The following is a 12330-nucleotide window of genomic DNA, read 5'->3' as shown; positions in this document are numbered from 1 at the left end:
TTTGTAAAACAAAAGTAAAATTCTTTATAAATTTGTTTCGTTTCTCAAAAAACGTAATTTAAGGAGGCAAATTTTCGCAAAATGCATTTATTTTTAACAATATTTAAGAAATTTTAACATTTATTAAAAAACAAGAATTTTTATTGTAAAATTCTTTAAAAAAATTGTCTATATTTCCAAAAAAAGGTAATTTAAGGAGCCAAATTTTCCCAAAATACATTTATTTTTAGCAATATTTAATAAATTTTAACATTTATTAAAAAAACTACAATTTTTGTTAGATTTTTTGATGCCAAATTAATACATACTGGTTATGTTCACTAATAACTAAAGGAAACAGTCAACATTTTCCTTTATAAAACGAAAATAAAACTTCTTGTTCGTTTGTGTGTTTGTGTGCAATAAGTAAACGAAATTGTTTTAAACACACAAGCAATGAAATCAATGGCCATATGAAGCAAAATAAACTATGTTTCTTCGCCAACGACCATACCACGCTGAGTACATCGGTTCTCGTCCGATCACCGAAATTAAGCAGCGTCGGGCGCGGTTAGTACTTAGATGGGGGACCGCTTGGGAACACCGCGTGTTGTTGGCATTGTCCAAAATTTTTTTATTTTATTTTATTTTCTTTTTTATTTTTCTCTATTAAATAAAAAAAGAATGAAGTCGATATCTTCATTTTTAACCGAAATAGAGCCAAAATAAAAAACTCAACTGCCTATTATTTTAAGGTAAATGTAAAACATTCGCTATTGATTATGCTCAGTTGTACGTAACTAGATACAATAGTCTATGATTTCCTTTGTAAAACAAAAGTAAAATTCTTTATAAATTTGTTTCGTTTCTCAAAAAACGTAATTTAAGGAGGCAAATTTTCGCAAAATGCATTTATTTTTAACAATATTTAAGAAATTTTAACATTTATTAAAAAACAAGAATTTTTATTGTAAAATTCTTTAAAAAAATTGTCTATATTTCCAAAAAAAGGTAATTTAAGGAGCCAAATTTTCCCAAAATACATTTATTTTTAGCAATATTTAATAAATTTTAACATTTATTAAAAAAACTACAATTTTTGTTAGATTTTTTGATGCCAAATTAATACATACTGGTTATGTTCACTAATAACTAAAGGAAACAGTCAACATTTTCCTTTATAAAACGAAAATAAAACTTCTTGTTCGTTTGTGTGTTTGTGTGCAATAAGTAAACGAAATTGTTTTAAACACACAAGCAATGAAATCAATGGCCATATGAAGCAAAATAAACTATGTTTCTTCGCCAACGACCATACCACGCTGAGTACATCGGTTCTCGTCCGATCACCGAAATTAAGCAGCGTCGGGCGCGGTTAGTACTTAGATGGGGGACCGCTTGGGAACACCGCGTGTTGTTGGCATTGTCCAAAATTTTTTTATTTTATTTTATTTTCTTTTTTATTTTTCTCTATTAAATAAAAAAAGAATGAAGTCGATATCTTCATTTTTAACCGAAATAGAGCCAAAATAAAAAACTCAACTGCCTATTATTTTAAGGTAAATGTAAAACATTCGCTATTGATTATGCTCAGTTGTACGTAACTAGATACAATAGTCTATGATTTCCTTTGTAAAACAAAAGTAAAATTCTTTATAAATTTGTTTCGTTTCTCAAAAAACGTAATTTAAGGAGGCAAATTTTCGCAAAATGCATTTATTTTTAACAATATTTAAGAAATTTTAACATTTATTAAAAAACAAGAATTTTTATTGTAAAATTCTTTAAAAAAATTGTCTATATTTCCAAAAAAAGGTAATTTAAGGAGCCAAATTTTCCCAAAATACATTTATTTTTAGCAATATTTAATAAATTTTAACATTTATTAAAAAAACTACAATTTTTGTTAGATTTTTTGATGCCAAATTAATACATACTGGTTATGTTCACTAATAACTAAAGGAAACAGTCAACATTTTCCTTTATAAAACGAAAATAAAACTTCTTGTTCGTTTGTGTGTTTGTGTGCAATAAGTAAACGAAATTGTTTTAAACACACAAGCAATGAAATCAATGGCCATATGAAGCAAAATAAACTATGTTTCTTCGCCAACGACCATACCACGCTGAGTACATCGGTTCTCGTCCGATCACCGAAATTAAGCAGCGTCGGGCGCGGTTAGTACTTAGATGGGGGACCGCTTGGGAACACCGCGTGTTGTTGGCATTGTCCAAAATTTTTTTATTTTATTTTATTTTCTTTTTTATTTTTCTCTATTAAATAAAAAAAGAATGAAGTCGATATCTTCATTTTTAACCGAAATAGAGCCAAAATAAAAAACTCAACTGCCTATTATTTTAAGGTAAATGTAAAACATTCGCTATTGATTATGCTCAGTTGTACGTAACTAGATACAATAGTCTATGATTTCCTTTGTAAAACAAAAGTAAAATTCTTTATAAATTTGTTTCGTTTCTCAAAAAACGTAATTTAAGGAGGCAAATTTTCGCAAAATGCATTTATTTTTAACAATATTTAAGAAATTTTAACATTTATTAAAAAACAAGAATTTTTATTGTAAAATTCTTTAAAAAAATTGTCTATATTTCCAAAAAAAGGTAATTTAAGGAGCCAAATTTTCCCAAAATACATTTATTTTTAGCAATATTTAATAAATTTTAACATTTATTAAAAAAACTACAATTTTTGTTAGATTTTTTGATGCCAAATTAATACATACTGGTTATGTTCACTAATAACTAAAGGAAACAGTCAACATTTTCCTTTATAAAACGAAAATAAAACTTCTTGTTCGTTTGTGTGTTTGTGTGCAATAAGTAAACGAAATTGTTTTAAACACACAAGCAATGAAATCAATGGCCATATGAAGCAAAATAAACTATGTTTCTTCGCCAACGACCATACCACGCTGAGTACATCGGTTCTCGTCCGATCACCGAAATTAAGCAGCGTCGGGCGCGGTTAGTACTTAGATGGGGGACCGCTTGGGAACACCGCGTGTTGTTGGCATTGTCCAAAATTTTTTTATTTTATTTTATTTTCTTTTTTATTTTTCTCTATTAAATAAAAAAAGAATGAAGTCGATATCTTCATTTTTAACCGAAATAGAGCCAAAATAAAAAACTCAACTGCCTATTATTTTAAGGTAAATGTAAAACATTCGCTATTGATTATGCTCAGTTGTACGTAACTAGATACAATAGTCTATGATTTCCTTTGTAAAACAAAAGTAAAATTCTTTATAAATTTGTTTCGTTTCTCAAAAAACGTAATTTAAGGAGGCAAATTTTCGCAAAATGCATTTATTTTTAACAATATTTAAGAAATTTTAACATTTATTAAAAAACAAGAATTTTTATTGTAAAATTCTTTAAAAAAATTGTCTATATTTCCAAAAAAAGGTAATTTAAGGAGCCAAATTTTCCCAAAATACATTTATTTTTAGCAATATTTAATAAATTTTAACATTTATTAAAAAAACTACAATTTTTGTTAGATTTTTTGATGCCAAATTAATACATACTGGTTATGTTCACTAATAACTAAAGGAAACAGTCAACATTTTCCTTTATAAAACGAAAATAAAACTTCTTGTTCGTTTGTGTGTTTGTGTGCAATAAGTAAACGAAATTGTTTTAAACACACAAGCAATGAAATCAATGGCCATATGAAGCAAAATAAACTATGTTTCTTCGCCAACGACCATACCACGCTGAGTACATCGGTTCTCGTCCGATCACCGAAATTAAGCAGCGTCGGGCGCGGTTAGTACTTAGATGGGGGACCGCTTGGGAACACCGCGTGTTGTTGGCATTGTCCAAAATTTTTTTATTTTATTTTATTTTCTTTTTTATTTTTCTCTATTAAATAAAAAAAGAATGAAGTCGATATCTTCATTTTTAACCGAAATAGAGCCAAAATAAAAAACTCAACTGCCTATTATTTTAAGGTAAATGTAAAACATTCGCTATTGATTATGCTCAGTTGTACGTAACTAGATACAATAGTCTATGATTTCCTTTGTAAAACAAAAGTAAAATTCTTTATAAATTTGTTTCGTTTCTCAAAAAACGTAATTTAAGGAGGCAAATTTTCGCAAAATGCATTTATTTTTAACAATATTTAAGAAATTTTAACATTTATTAAAAAACAAGAATTTTTATTGTAAAATTCTTTAAAAAAATTGTCTATATTTCCAAAAAAAGGTAATTTAAGGAGCCAAATTTTCCCAAAATACATTTATTTTTAGCAATATTTAATAAATTTTAACATTTATTAAAAAAACTACAATTTTTGTTAGATTTTTTGATGCCAAATTAATACATACTGGTTATGTTCACTAATAACTAAAGGAAACAGTCAACATTTTCCTTTATAAAACGAAAATAAAACTTCTTGTTCGTTTGTGTGTTTGTGTGCAATAAGTAAACGAAATTGTTTTAAACACACAAGCAATGAAATCAATGGCCATATGAAGCAAAATAAACTATGTTTCTTCGCCAACGACCATACCACGCTGAGTACATCGGTTCTCGTCCGATCACCGAAATTAAGCAGCGTCGGGCGCGGTTAGTACTTAGATGGGGGACCGCTTGGGAACACCGCGTGTTGTTGGCATTGTCCAAAATTTTTTTATTTTATTTTATTTTCTTTTTTATTTTTCTCTATTAAATAAAAAAAGAATGAAGTCGATATCTTCATTTTTAACCGAAATAGAGCCAAAATAAAAAACTCAACTGCCTATTATTTTAAGGTAAATGTAAAACATTCGCTATTGATTATGCTCAGTTGTACGTAACTAGATACAATAGTCTATGATTTCCTTTGTAAAACAAAAGTAAAATTCTTTATAAATTTGTTTCGTTTCTCAAAAAACGTAATTTAAGGAGGCAAATTTTCGCAAAATGCATTTATTTTTAACAATATTTAAGAAATTTTAACATTTATTAAAAAACAAGAATTTTTATTGTAAAATTCTTTAAAAAAATTGTCTATATTTCCAAAAAAAGGTAATTTAAGGAGCCAAATTTTCCCAAAATACATTTATTTTTAGCAATATTTAATAAATTTTAACATTTATTAAAAAAACTACAATTTTTGTTAGATTTTTTGATGCCAAATTAATACATACTGGTTATGTTCACTAATAACTAAAGGAAACAGTCAACATTTTCCTTTATAAAACGAAAATAAAACTTCTTGTTCGTTTGTGTGTTTGTGTGCAATAAGTAAACGAAATTGTTTTAAACACACAAGCAATGAAATCAATGGCCATATGAAGCAAAATAAACTATGTTTCTTCGCCAACGACCATACCACGCTGAGTACATCGGTTCTCGTCCGATCACCGAAATTAAGCAGCGTCGGGCGCGGTTAGTACTTAGATGGGGGACCGCTTGGGAACACCGCGTGTTGTTGGCATTGTCCAAAATTTTTTTATTTTATTTTATTTTCTTTTTTATTTTTCTCTATTAAATAAAAAAAGAATGAAGTCGATATCTTCATTTTTAACCGAAATAGAGCCAAAATAAAAAACTCAACTGCCTATTATTTTAAGGTAAATGTAAAACATTCGCTATTGATTATGCTCAGTTGTACGTAACTAGATACAATAGTCTATGATTTCCTTTGTAAAACAAAAGTAAAATTCTTTATAAATTTGTTTCGTTTCTCAAAAAACGTAATTTAAGGAGGCAAATTTTCGCAAAATGCATTTATTTTTAACAATATTTAAGAAATTTTAACATTTATTAAAAAACAAGAATTTTTATTGTAAAATTCTTTAAAAAAATTGTCTATATTTCCAAAAAAAGGTAATTTAAGGAGCCAAATTTTCCCAAAATACATTTATTTTTAGCAATATTTAATAAATTTTAACATTTATTAAAAAAACTACAATTTTTGTTAGATTTTTTGATGCCAAATTAATACATACTGGTTATGTTCACTAATAACTAAAGGAAACAGTCAACATTTTCCTTTATAAAACGAAAATAAAACTTCTTGTTCGTTTGTGTGTTTGTGTGCAATAAGTAAACGAAATTGTTTTAAACACACAAGCAATGAAATCAATGGCCATATGAAGCAAAATAAACTATGTTTCTTCGCCAACGACCATACCACGCTGAGTACATCGGTTCTCGTCCGATCACCGAAATTAAGCAGCGTCGGGCGCGGTTAGTACTTAGATGGGGGACCGCTTGGGAACACCGCGTGTTGTTGGCATTGTCCAAAATTTTTTTATTTTATTTTATTTTCTTTTTTATTTTTCTCTATTAAATAAAAAAAGAATGAAGTCGATATCTTCATTTTTAACCGAAATAGAGCCAAAATAAAAAACTCAACTGCCTATTATTTTAAGGTAAATGTAAAACATTCGCTATTGATTATGCTCAGTTGTACGTAACTAGATACAATAGTCTATGATTTCCTTTGTAAAACAAAAGTAAAATTCTTTATAAATTTGTTTCGTTTCTCAAAAAACGTAATTTAAGGAGGCAAATTTTCGCAAAATGCATTTATTTTTAACAATATTTAAGAAATTTTAACATTTATTAAAAAACAAGAATTTTTATTGTAAAATTCTTTAAAAAAATTGTCTATATTTCCAAAAAAAGGTAATTTAAGGAGCCAAATTTTCCCAAAATACATTTATTTTTAGCAATATTTAATAAATTTTAACATTTATTAAAAAAACTACAATTTTTGTTAGATTTTTTGATGCCAAATTAATACATACTGGTTATGTTCACTAATAACTAAAGGAAACAGTCAACATTTTCCTTTATAAAACGAAAATAAAACTTCTTGTTCGTTTGTGTGTTTGTGTGCAATAAGTAAACGAAATTGTTTTAAACACACAAGCAATGAAATCAATGGCCATATGAAGCAAAATAAACTATGTTTCTTCGCCAACGACCATACCACGCTGAGTACATCGGTTCTCGTCCGATCACCGAAATTAAGCAGCGTCGGGCGCGGTTAGTACTTAGATGGGGGACCGCTTGGGAACACCGCGTGTTGTTGGCATTGTCCAAAATTTTTTTATTTTATTTTATTTTCTTTTTTATTTTTCTCTATTAAATAAAAAAAGAATGAAGTCGATATCTTCATTTTTAACCGAAATAGAGCCAAAATAAAAAACTCAACTGCCTATTATTTTAAGGTAAATGTAAAACATTCGCTATTGATTATGCTCAGTTGTACGTAACTAGATACAATAGTCTATGATTTCCTTTGTAAAACAAAAGTAAAATTCTTTATAAATTTGTTTCGTTTCTCAAAAAACGTAATTTAAGGAGGCAAATTTTCGCAAAATGCATTTATTTTTAACAATATTTAAGAAATTTTAACATTTATTAAAAAACAAGAATTTTTATTGTAAAATTCTTTAAAAAAATTGTCTATATTTCCAAAAAAAGGTAATTTAAGGAGCCAAATTTTCCCAAAATACATTTATTTTTAGCAATATTTAATAAATTTTAACATTTATTAAAAAAACTACAATTTTTGTTAGATTTTTTGATGCCAAATTAATACATACTGGTTATGTTCACTAATAACTAAAGGAAACAGTCAACATTTTCCTTTATAAAACGAAAATAAAACTTCTTGTTCGTTTGTGTGTTTGTGTGCAATAAGTAAACGAAATTGTTTTAAACACACAAGCAATGAAATCAATGGCCATATGAAGCAAAATAAACTATGTTTTCTTCGCCAACGACCATACCACGCTGAGTACATCGGTTCTCGTCCGATCACCGAAATTAAGCAGCGTCGGGCGCGGTTAGTACTTAGATGGGGGACCGCTTGGGAACACCGCGTGTTGTTGGCATTGTCCAAAATTTTTTTATTTTATTTTATTTTCTTTTTTATTTTTCTCTATTAAATAAAAAAAGAATGAAGTCGATATCTTCATTTTTAACCGAAATAGAGCCAAAATAAAAAACTCAACTGCCTATTATTTTAAGGTAAATGTAAAACATTCGCTATTGATTATGCTCAGTTGTACGTAACTAGATACAATAGTCTATGATTTCCTTTGTAAAACAAAAGTAAAATTCTTTATAAATTTGTTTCGTTTCTCAAAAAAACGTAATTTAAGGAGGGCAAATTTTCGCAAAATGCATTTATTTTTAACAATATTTAAGAAATTTTAACATTTATTAAAAAACAAGAATTTTTATTGTAAAATTCTTTAAAAAAATTGTCTATATTTCCAAAAAAGGTAATTTAAGGAGCCAAATTTTCCCAAAATACATTTATTTTTAGCAATATTTAATAAATTTTAACATTTATTAAAAAAACTACAATTTTTGTTAGATTTTTTGATGCCAAATTAATACATACTGGTTATGTTCACTAATAACTAAAGGAAACAGTCAACATTTTCCTTTATAAAACGAAAATAAAACTTCTTGTTCGTTTGTGTGTTTGTGTGCAATAAGTAAACGAAATTGTTTTAAACACACAAGCAATGAAATCAATGGCCATATGAAGCAAAATAAACTATGTTTCTTCGCCAACGACCATACCACGCTGAGTACATCGGTTCTCGTCCGATCACCGAAATTAAGCAGCGTCGGGCGCGGTTAGTACTTAGATGGGGGACCGCTTGGGAACACCGCGTGTTGTTGGCATTGTCCAAAATTTTTTTATTTTATTTTATTTTCTTTTTTATTTTTCTCTATTAAATAAAAAAAGAATGAAGTCGATATCTTCATTTTTAACCGAAATAGAGCCAAAATAAAAAACTCAACTGCCTATTATTTTAAGGTAAATGTAAAACATTCGCTATTGATTATGCTCAGTTGTACGTAACTAGATACAATAGTCTATGATTTTCCTTTGTAAAACAAAAGTAAAATTCTTTATAAATTTGTTTTCGTTTCTCAAAAAACGTAATTTAAGGAGGCAAATTTTCGCAAAATGCATTTATTTTTAACAATATTTAAGAAATTTTAACATTTATTAAAAAACAAGAATTTTTATTGTAAAATTCTTTAAAAAAATTGTCTATATTTCCAAAAAAAGGTAATTTAAGGAGCCAAATTTTCCCAAAATACATTTATTTTTAGCAATATTTAATAAATTTTAACATTTATTAAAAAAACTACAATTTTTGTTAGATTTTTTGATGCCAAATTAATACATACTGGTTATGTTCACTAATAACTAAAGGAAACAGTCAACATTTTCCTTTATAAAACGAAAATAAAACTTCTTGTTCGTTTGTGTGTTTGTGTGCAATAAGTAAACGAAATTGTTTTAAACACACAAGCAATGAAATCAATGGCCATATGAAGCAAAATAAACTATGTTTCTTCGCCAACGACCATACCACGCTGAGTACATCGGTTCTCGTCCGATCACCGAAATTAAGCAGCGTCGGGCGCGGTTAGTACTTAGATGGGGGACCGCTTGGGAACACCGCGTGTTGTTGGCATTGTCCAAAATTTTTTTATTTTATTTTATTTTCTTTTTTATTTTTCTCTATTAAATAAAAAAAGAATGAAGTCGATATCTTCATTTTTAACCGAAATAGAGCCAAAATAAAAAACTCAACTGCCTATTATTTTAAGGTAAATGGTAAAACATTCGCTATTGATTATGCTCAGTTGTACGTAACTAGATACAATAGTCTATGATTTCCTTTGTAAAACAAAAGTAAAATTCTTTATAAATTTGTTTCGTTTCTCAAAAAACGTAATTTAAGGAGGCAAATTTTCGCAAAATGCATTTATTTTTAACAATATTTAAGAAATTTTAACATTTATTAAAAAACAAGAATTTTTATTGTAAAATTCTTTAAAAAAATTGTCTATATTTCCAAAAAAAGGTAATTTAAGGAGCCAAATTTTCCCAAAATACATTTATTTTTAGCAATATTTAATAAATTTTAACATTTATTAAAAAACTACAATTTTTGTTAGATTTTTGATGCCAAATTAATACATACTGGTTATGTTCACTAATAACTAAAGGAAACAGTCAACATTTTCCTTTATAAAACGAAAATAAAACTTCTTGTTCGTTTGTGTGTTTGTGTGCAATAAGTAAACGAAATTGTTTTAAACACACAAGCAATGAAATCAATGGCCATATGAAGCAAAATAAACTATGTTTCTTCGCCAACGACCATACCACGCTGAGTACATCGGTTCTCGTCCGATCACCGAAATTAAGCAGCGTCGGGCGCGGTTAGTACTTAGATGGGGGACCGCTTGGGAACACCGCGTGTTGTTGGCATTGTCCAAAATTTTTTTATTTTATTTTCTTTTTTATTTTTCTCTATTAAATAAAAAAAGAATGAAGTCGATATCTTCATTTTTAACCGAAATAGAGCCAAAATAAAAAACTCAACTGCCTATTATTTTAAGGTAAATGTAAAACATTCGCTATTGATTATGCTCAGTTGTACGTAACTAGATACAATAGTCTATGATTTCCTTTGTAAAACAAAAGTAAAATTCTTTATAAATTTGTTTCGTTTCTCAAAAAACGTAATTTAAGGAGGCAAATTTTCGCAAAATGCATTTATTTTTAACAATATTTAAGAAATTTTAACATTTATTAAAAAACAAGAATTTTTATTGTAAAATTCTTTAAAAAAATTGTCTATATTTCCAAAAAAAGGTAATTTAAGGAGCCAAATTTTCCCAAAATACATTTATTTTTAGCAATATTTAATAAATTTTAACATTTATTAAAAAAACTACAATTTTTGTTAGATTTTTTGATGCCAAATTAATACATACTGGTTATGTTCACTAATAACTAAAGGAAACAGTCAACATTTTCCTTTATAAAACGAAAATAAAACTTCTTGTTCGTTTGTGTGTTTGTGTGCAATAAGTAAACGAAATTGTTTTAAACACACAAGCAATGAAATCAATGGCCATATGAAGCAAAATAAACTATGTTTTGCCAACGACCATACCACGCTGACGCGGTAGTAGGCATTGTCCAAAATTTTTTTATTTTATTTTATTTTCTTTTTTATTTTTCTCTATTAAATAAAAAAAGAATGAAGTCGATATCTTCATTTTTAACCGAAATAGAGCCAAAATAAAAAACTCAACTGCCTATTATTTTAAGGTAAATGTAAAACATTCGCTATTGATTATGCTCAGTTGTACGTAACTAGATACAATAGTCTATGATTTCCTTTGTAAAACAAAAGTAAAATTCTTTATAAATTTGTTTCGTTTCTCAAAAAACGTAATTTAAGGAGGCAAATTTTCGCAAAATGCATTTATTTTTAACAATATTTAAGAAATTTTAACCATTTATTAAAAAACAAGAATTTTTATTGTAAAATTCTTTAAAAAAATTGTCTATATTTCCAAAAAAAGGTAATTTAAGGAGCCAAATTTTCCCAAAATACATTTATTTTTAGCAATATTTAATAAATTTTAACATTTATTAAAAAACTACAATTTTTGATAGATTTTTGATGCCAAATTAATACATACTGGTTATGTTCACTAATAACTAAAGGAAACAGTCAACATTTTCCTTTATAAAACGAAAATAAAACTTCTTGTTCGTTTGTGTGTTTGTGTGCAATAAGTTCAACAAGCAATGAAATCAATGGCCATATGAAGCAAAATAAACTATGTTTCTTCGCCAACGACCATACCACGCTGAGTACATCGGTTCTCGTCCGATCACCGAAATTAAGCAGCGTCGGGCGCGGTTAGTACTTAGATGGGGGACCGCTTGGGAACACCGCGTGTTGTTGGCATTGTCCAAAATTTTTTTATTTTATTTTATTTTCTTTTTTATTTTTCTCTATTAAATAAAAAAAGAATGAAGTCGATATCTTCATTTTTAACCGAAATAGAGCCAAAATAAAAAACTCAACTGCCTATTATTTTAAGGTAAATGTAAAACATTCGCTATTGATTATGCTCAGTTGTACGTAACTAGATACAATAGTCTATGATTTCCTTTGTAAAACAAAAGTAAAATTCTTTATAAATTTGTTTCGTTTCTCAAAAAACGTAATTTAAGGAGGCAAATTTTCGCAAAATGCATTTATTTTTAACAATATTTAAGAAATTTTAACATTTATTAAAAAACAAGAATTTTATTGTAAAATTCTTTAAAAAAATTGTCTATATTTCCAAAAAAAGGTAATTTAAGGAGCCAAATTTTCCCAAAATACATTTATTTTTAGCAATATTTAATAAATTTTAACATTTATTAAAAAAACTACAATTTTTGTTAGATTTTTTGATGCCAAATTAATACATACTGGTTATGTTCACTAATAACTAAAGGAAACAGTCAACATTTTCCTTTATAAAACGAAAATAAAACTTCTT

The 12330-nt window shown here is 27.3% G+C and overlaps 14 non-coding genes across 14 annotated transcripts; all 14 read left to right on the top strand.

Moving 5' to 3' along the window:
* The first annotated feature begins 479 nt into the window (after positions 1–479).
* Positions 480–598, top strand: LOC141395686 (5S ribosomal RNA). The gene has a single exon (XR_012410812.1). It is a non-coding gene; the product is annotated as a 5S ribosomal RNA (ribosomal RNA).
* Positions 599–1283: 685 nt separating this feature from the next.
* Positions 1284–1402, top strand: LOC141395674 (5S ribosomal RNA). Its single transcript, XR_012410801.1, has one exon. It is a non-coding gene; the product is annotated as a 5S ribosomal RNA (ribosomal RNA).
* A 685-nt stretch (positions 1403–2087) lies between these two features.
* LOC141395662 (5S ribosomal RNA) lies at positions 2088–2206 on the top strand. The gene has a single exon (XR_012410790.1). It is a non-coding gene; the product is annotated as a 5S ribosomal RNA (ribosomal RNA).
* A 685-nt stretch (positions 2207–2891) lies between these two features.
* LOC141395651 (5S ribosomal RNA) lies at positions 2892–3010 on the top strand. The gene has a single exon (XR_012410779.1). It is a non-coding gene; the product is annotated as a 5S ribosomal RNA (ribosomal RNA).
* Positions 3011–3695: 685 nt separating this feature from the next.
* On the top strand, positions 3696–3814 carry LOC141395638 (5S ribosomal RNA). The gene has a single exon (XR_012410767.1). It is a non-coding gene; the product is annotated as a 5S ribosomal RNA (ribosomal RNA).
* A 685-nt stretch (positions 3815–4499) lies between these two features.
* LOC141395626 (5S ribosomal RNA) lies at positions 4500–4618 on the top strand. Its single transcript, XR_012410756.1, has one exon. It is a non-coding gene; the product is annotated as a 5S ribosomal RNA (ribosomal RNA).
* Positions 4619–5303: 685 nt separating this feature from the next.
* On the top strand, positions 5304–5422 carry LOC141395614 (5S ribosomal RNA). The gene has a single exon (XR_012410745.1). It is a non-coding gene; the product is annotated as a 5S ribosomal RNA (ribosomal RNA).
* A 685-nt stretch (positions 5423–6107) lies between these two features.
* Positions 6108–6226, top strand: LOC141395603 (5S ribosomal RNA). The gene has a single exon (XR_012410734.1). It is a non-coding gene; the product is annotated as a 5S ribosomal RNA (ribosomal RNA).
* Positions 6227–6911: 685 nt separating this feature from the next.
* On the top strand, positions 6912–7030 carry LOC141395592 (5S ribosomal RNA). Its single transcript, XR_012410723.1, has one exon. It is a non-coding gene; the product is annotated as a 5S ribosomal RNA (ribosomal RNA).
* A 686-nt stretch (positions 7031–7716) lies between these two features.
* LOC141395581 (5S ribosomal RNA) lies at positions 7717–7835 on the top strand. Its single transcript, XR_012410712.1, has one exon. It is a non-coding gene; the product is annotated as a 5S ribosomal RNA (ribosomal RNA).
* Positions 7836–8521: 686 nt separating this feature from the next.
* Positions 8522–8640, top strand: LOC141395570 (5S ribosomal RNA). Its single transcript, XR_012410701.1, has one exon. It is a non-coding gene; the product is annotated as a 5S ribosomal RNA (ribosomal RNA).
* A 687-nt stretch (positions 8641–9327) lies between these two features.
* LOC141395559 (5S ribosomal RNA) lies at positions 9328–9446 on the top strand. Its single transcript, XR_012410690.1, has one exon. It is a non-coding gene; the product is annotated as a 5S ribosomal RNA (ribosomal RNA).
* A 684-nt stretch (positions 9447–10130) lies between these two features.
* Positions 10131–10249, top strand: LOC141395548 (5S ribosomal RNA). Its single transcript, XR_012410679.1, has one exon. It is a non-coding gene; the product is annotated as a 5S ribosomal RNA (ribosomal RNA).
* Positions 10250–11628: 1379 nt separating this feature from the next.
* On the top strand, positions 11629–11747 carry LOC141395537 (5S ribosomal RNA). Its single transcript, XR_012410668.1, has one exon. It is a non-coding gene; the product is annotated as a 5S ribosomal RNA (ribosomal RNA).
* The last annotated feature ends 583 nt before the right edge of the window (positions 11748–12330 follow it).

This window comes from Musca autumnalis, unplaced genomic scaffold, assembly GCF_047663935.1.
Source record: "Musca autumnalis isolate F117 unplaced genomic scaffold, ASM4766393v1 scaffold_2, whole genome shotgun sequence".
In the NCBI taxonomy this organism is placed as follows: domain Eukaryota; kingdom Metazoa; phylum Arthropoda; class Insecta; order Diptera; family Muscidae; genus Musca; species Musca autumnalis.
The sequence above is the reverse complement of the archived record's forward strand: the minus strand, read 5'-3'. Positions and strand labels throughout refer to the sequence as shown.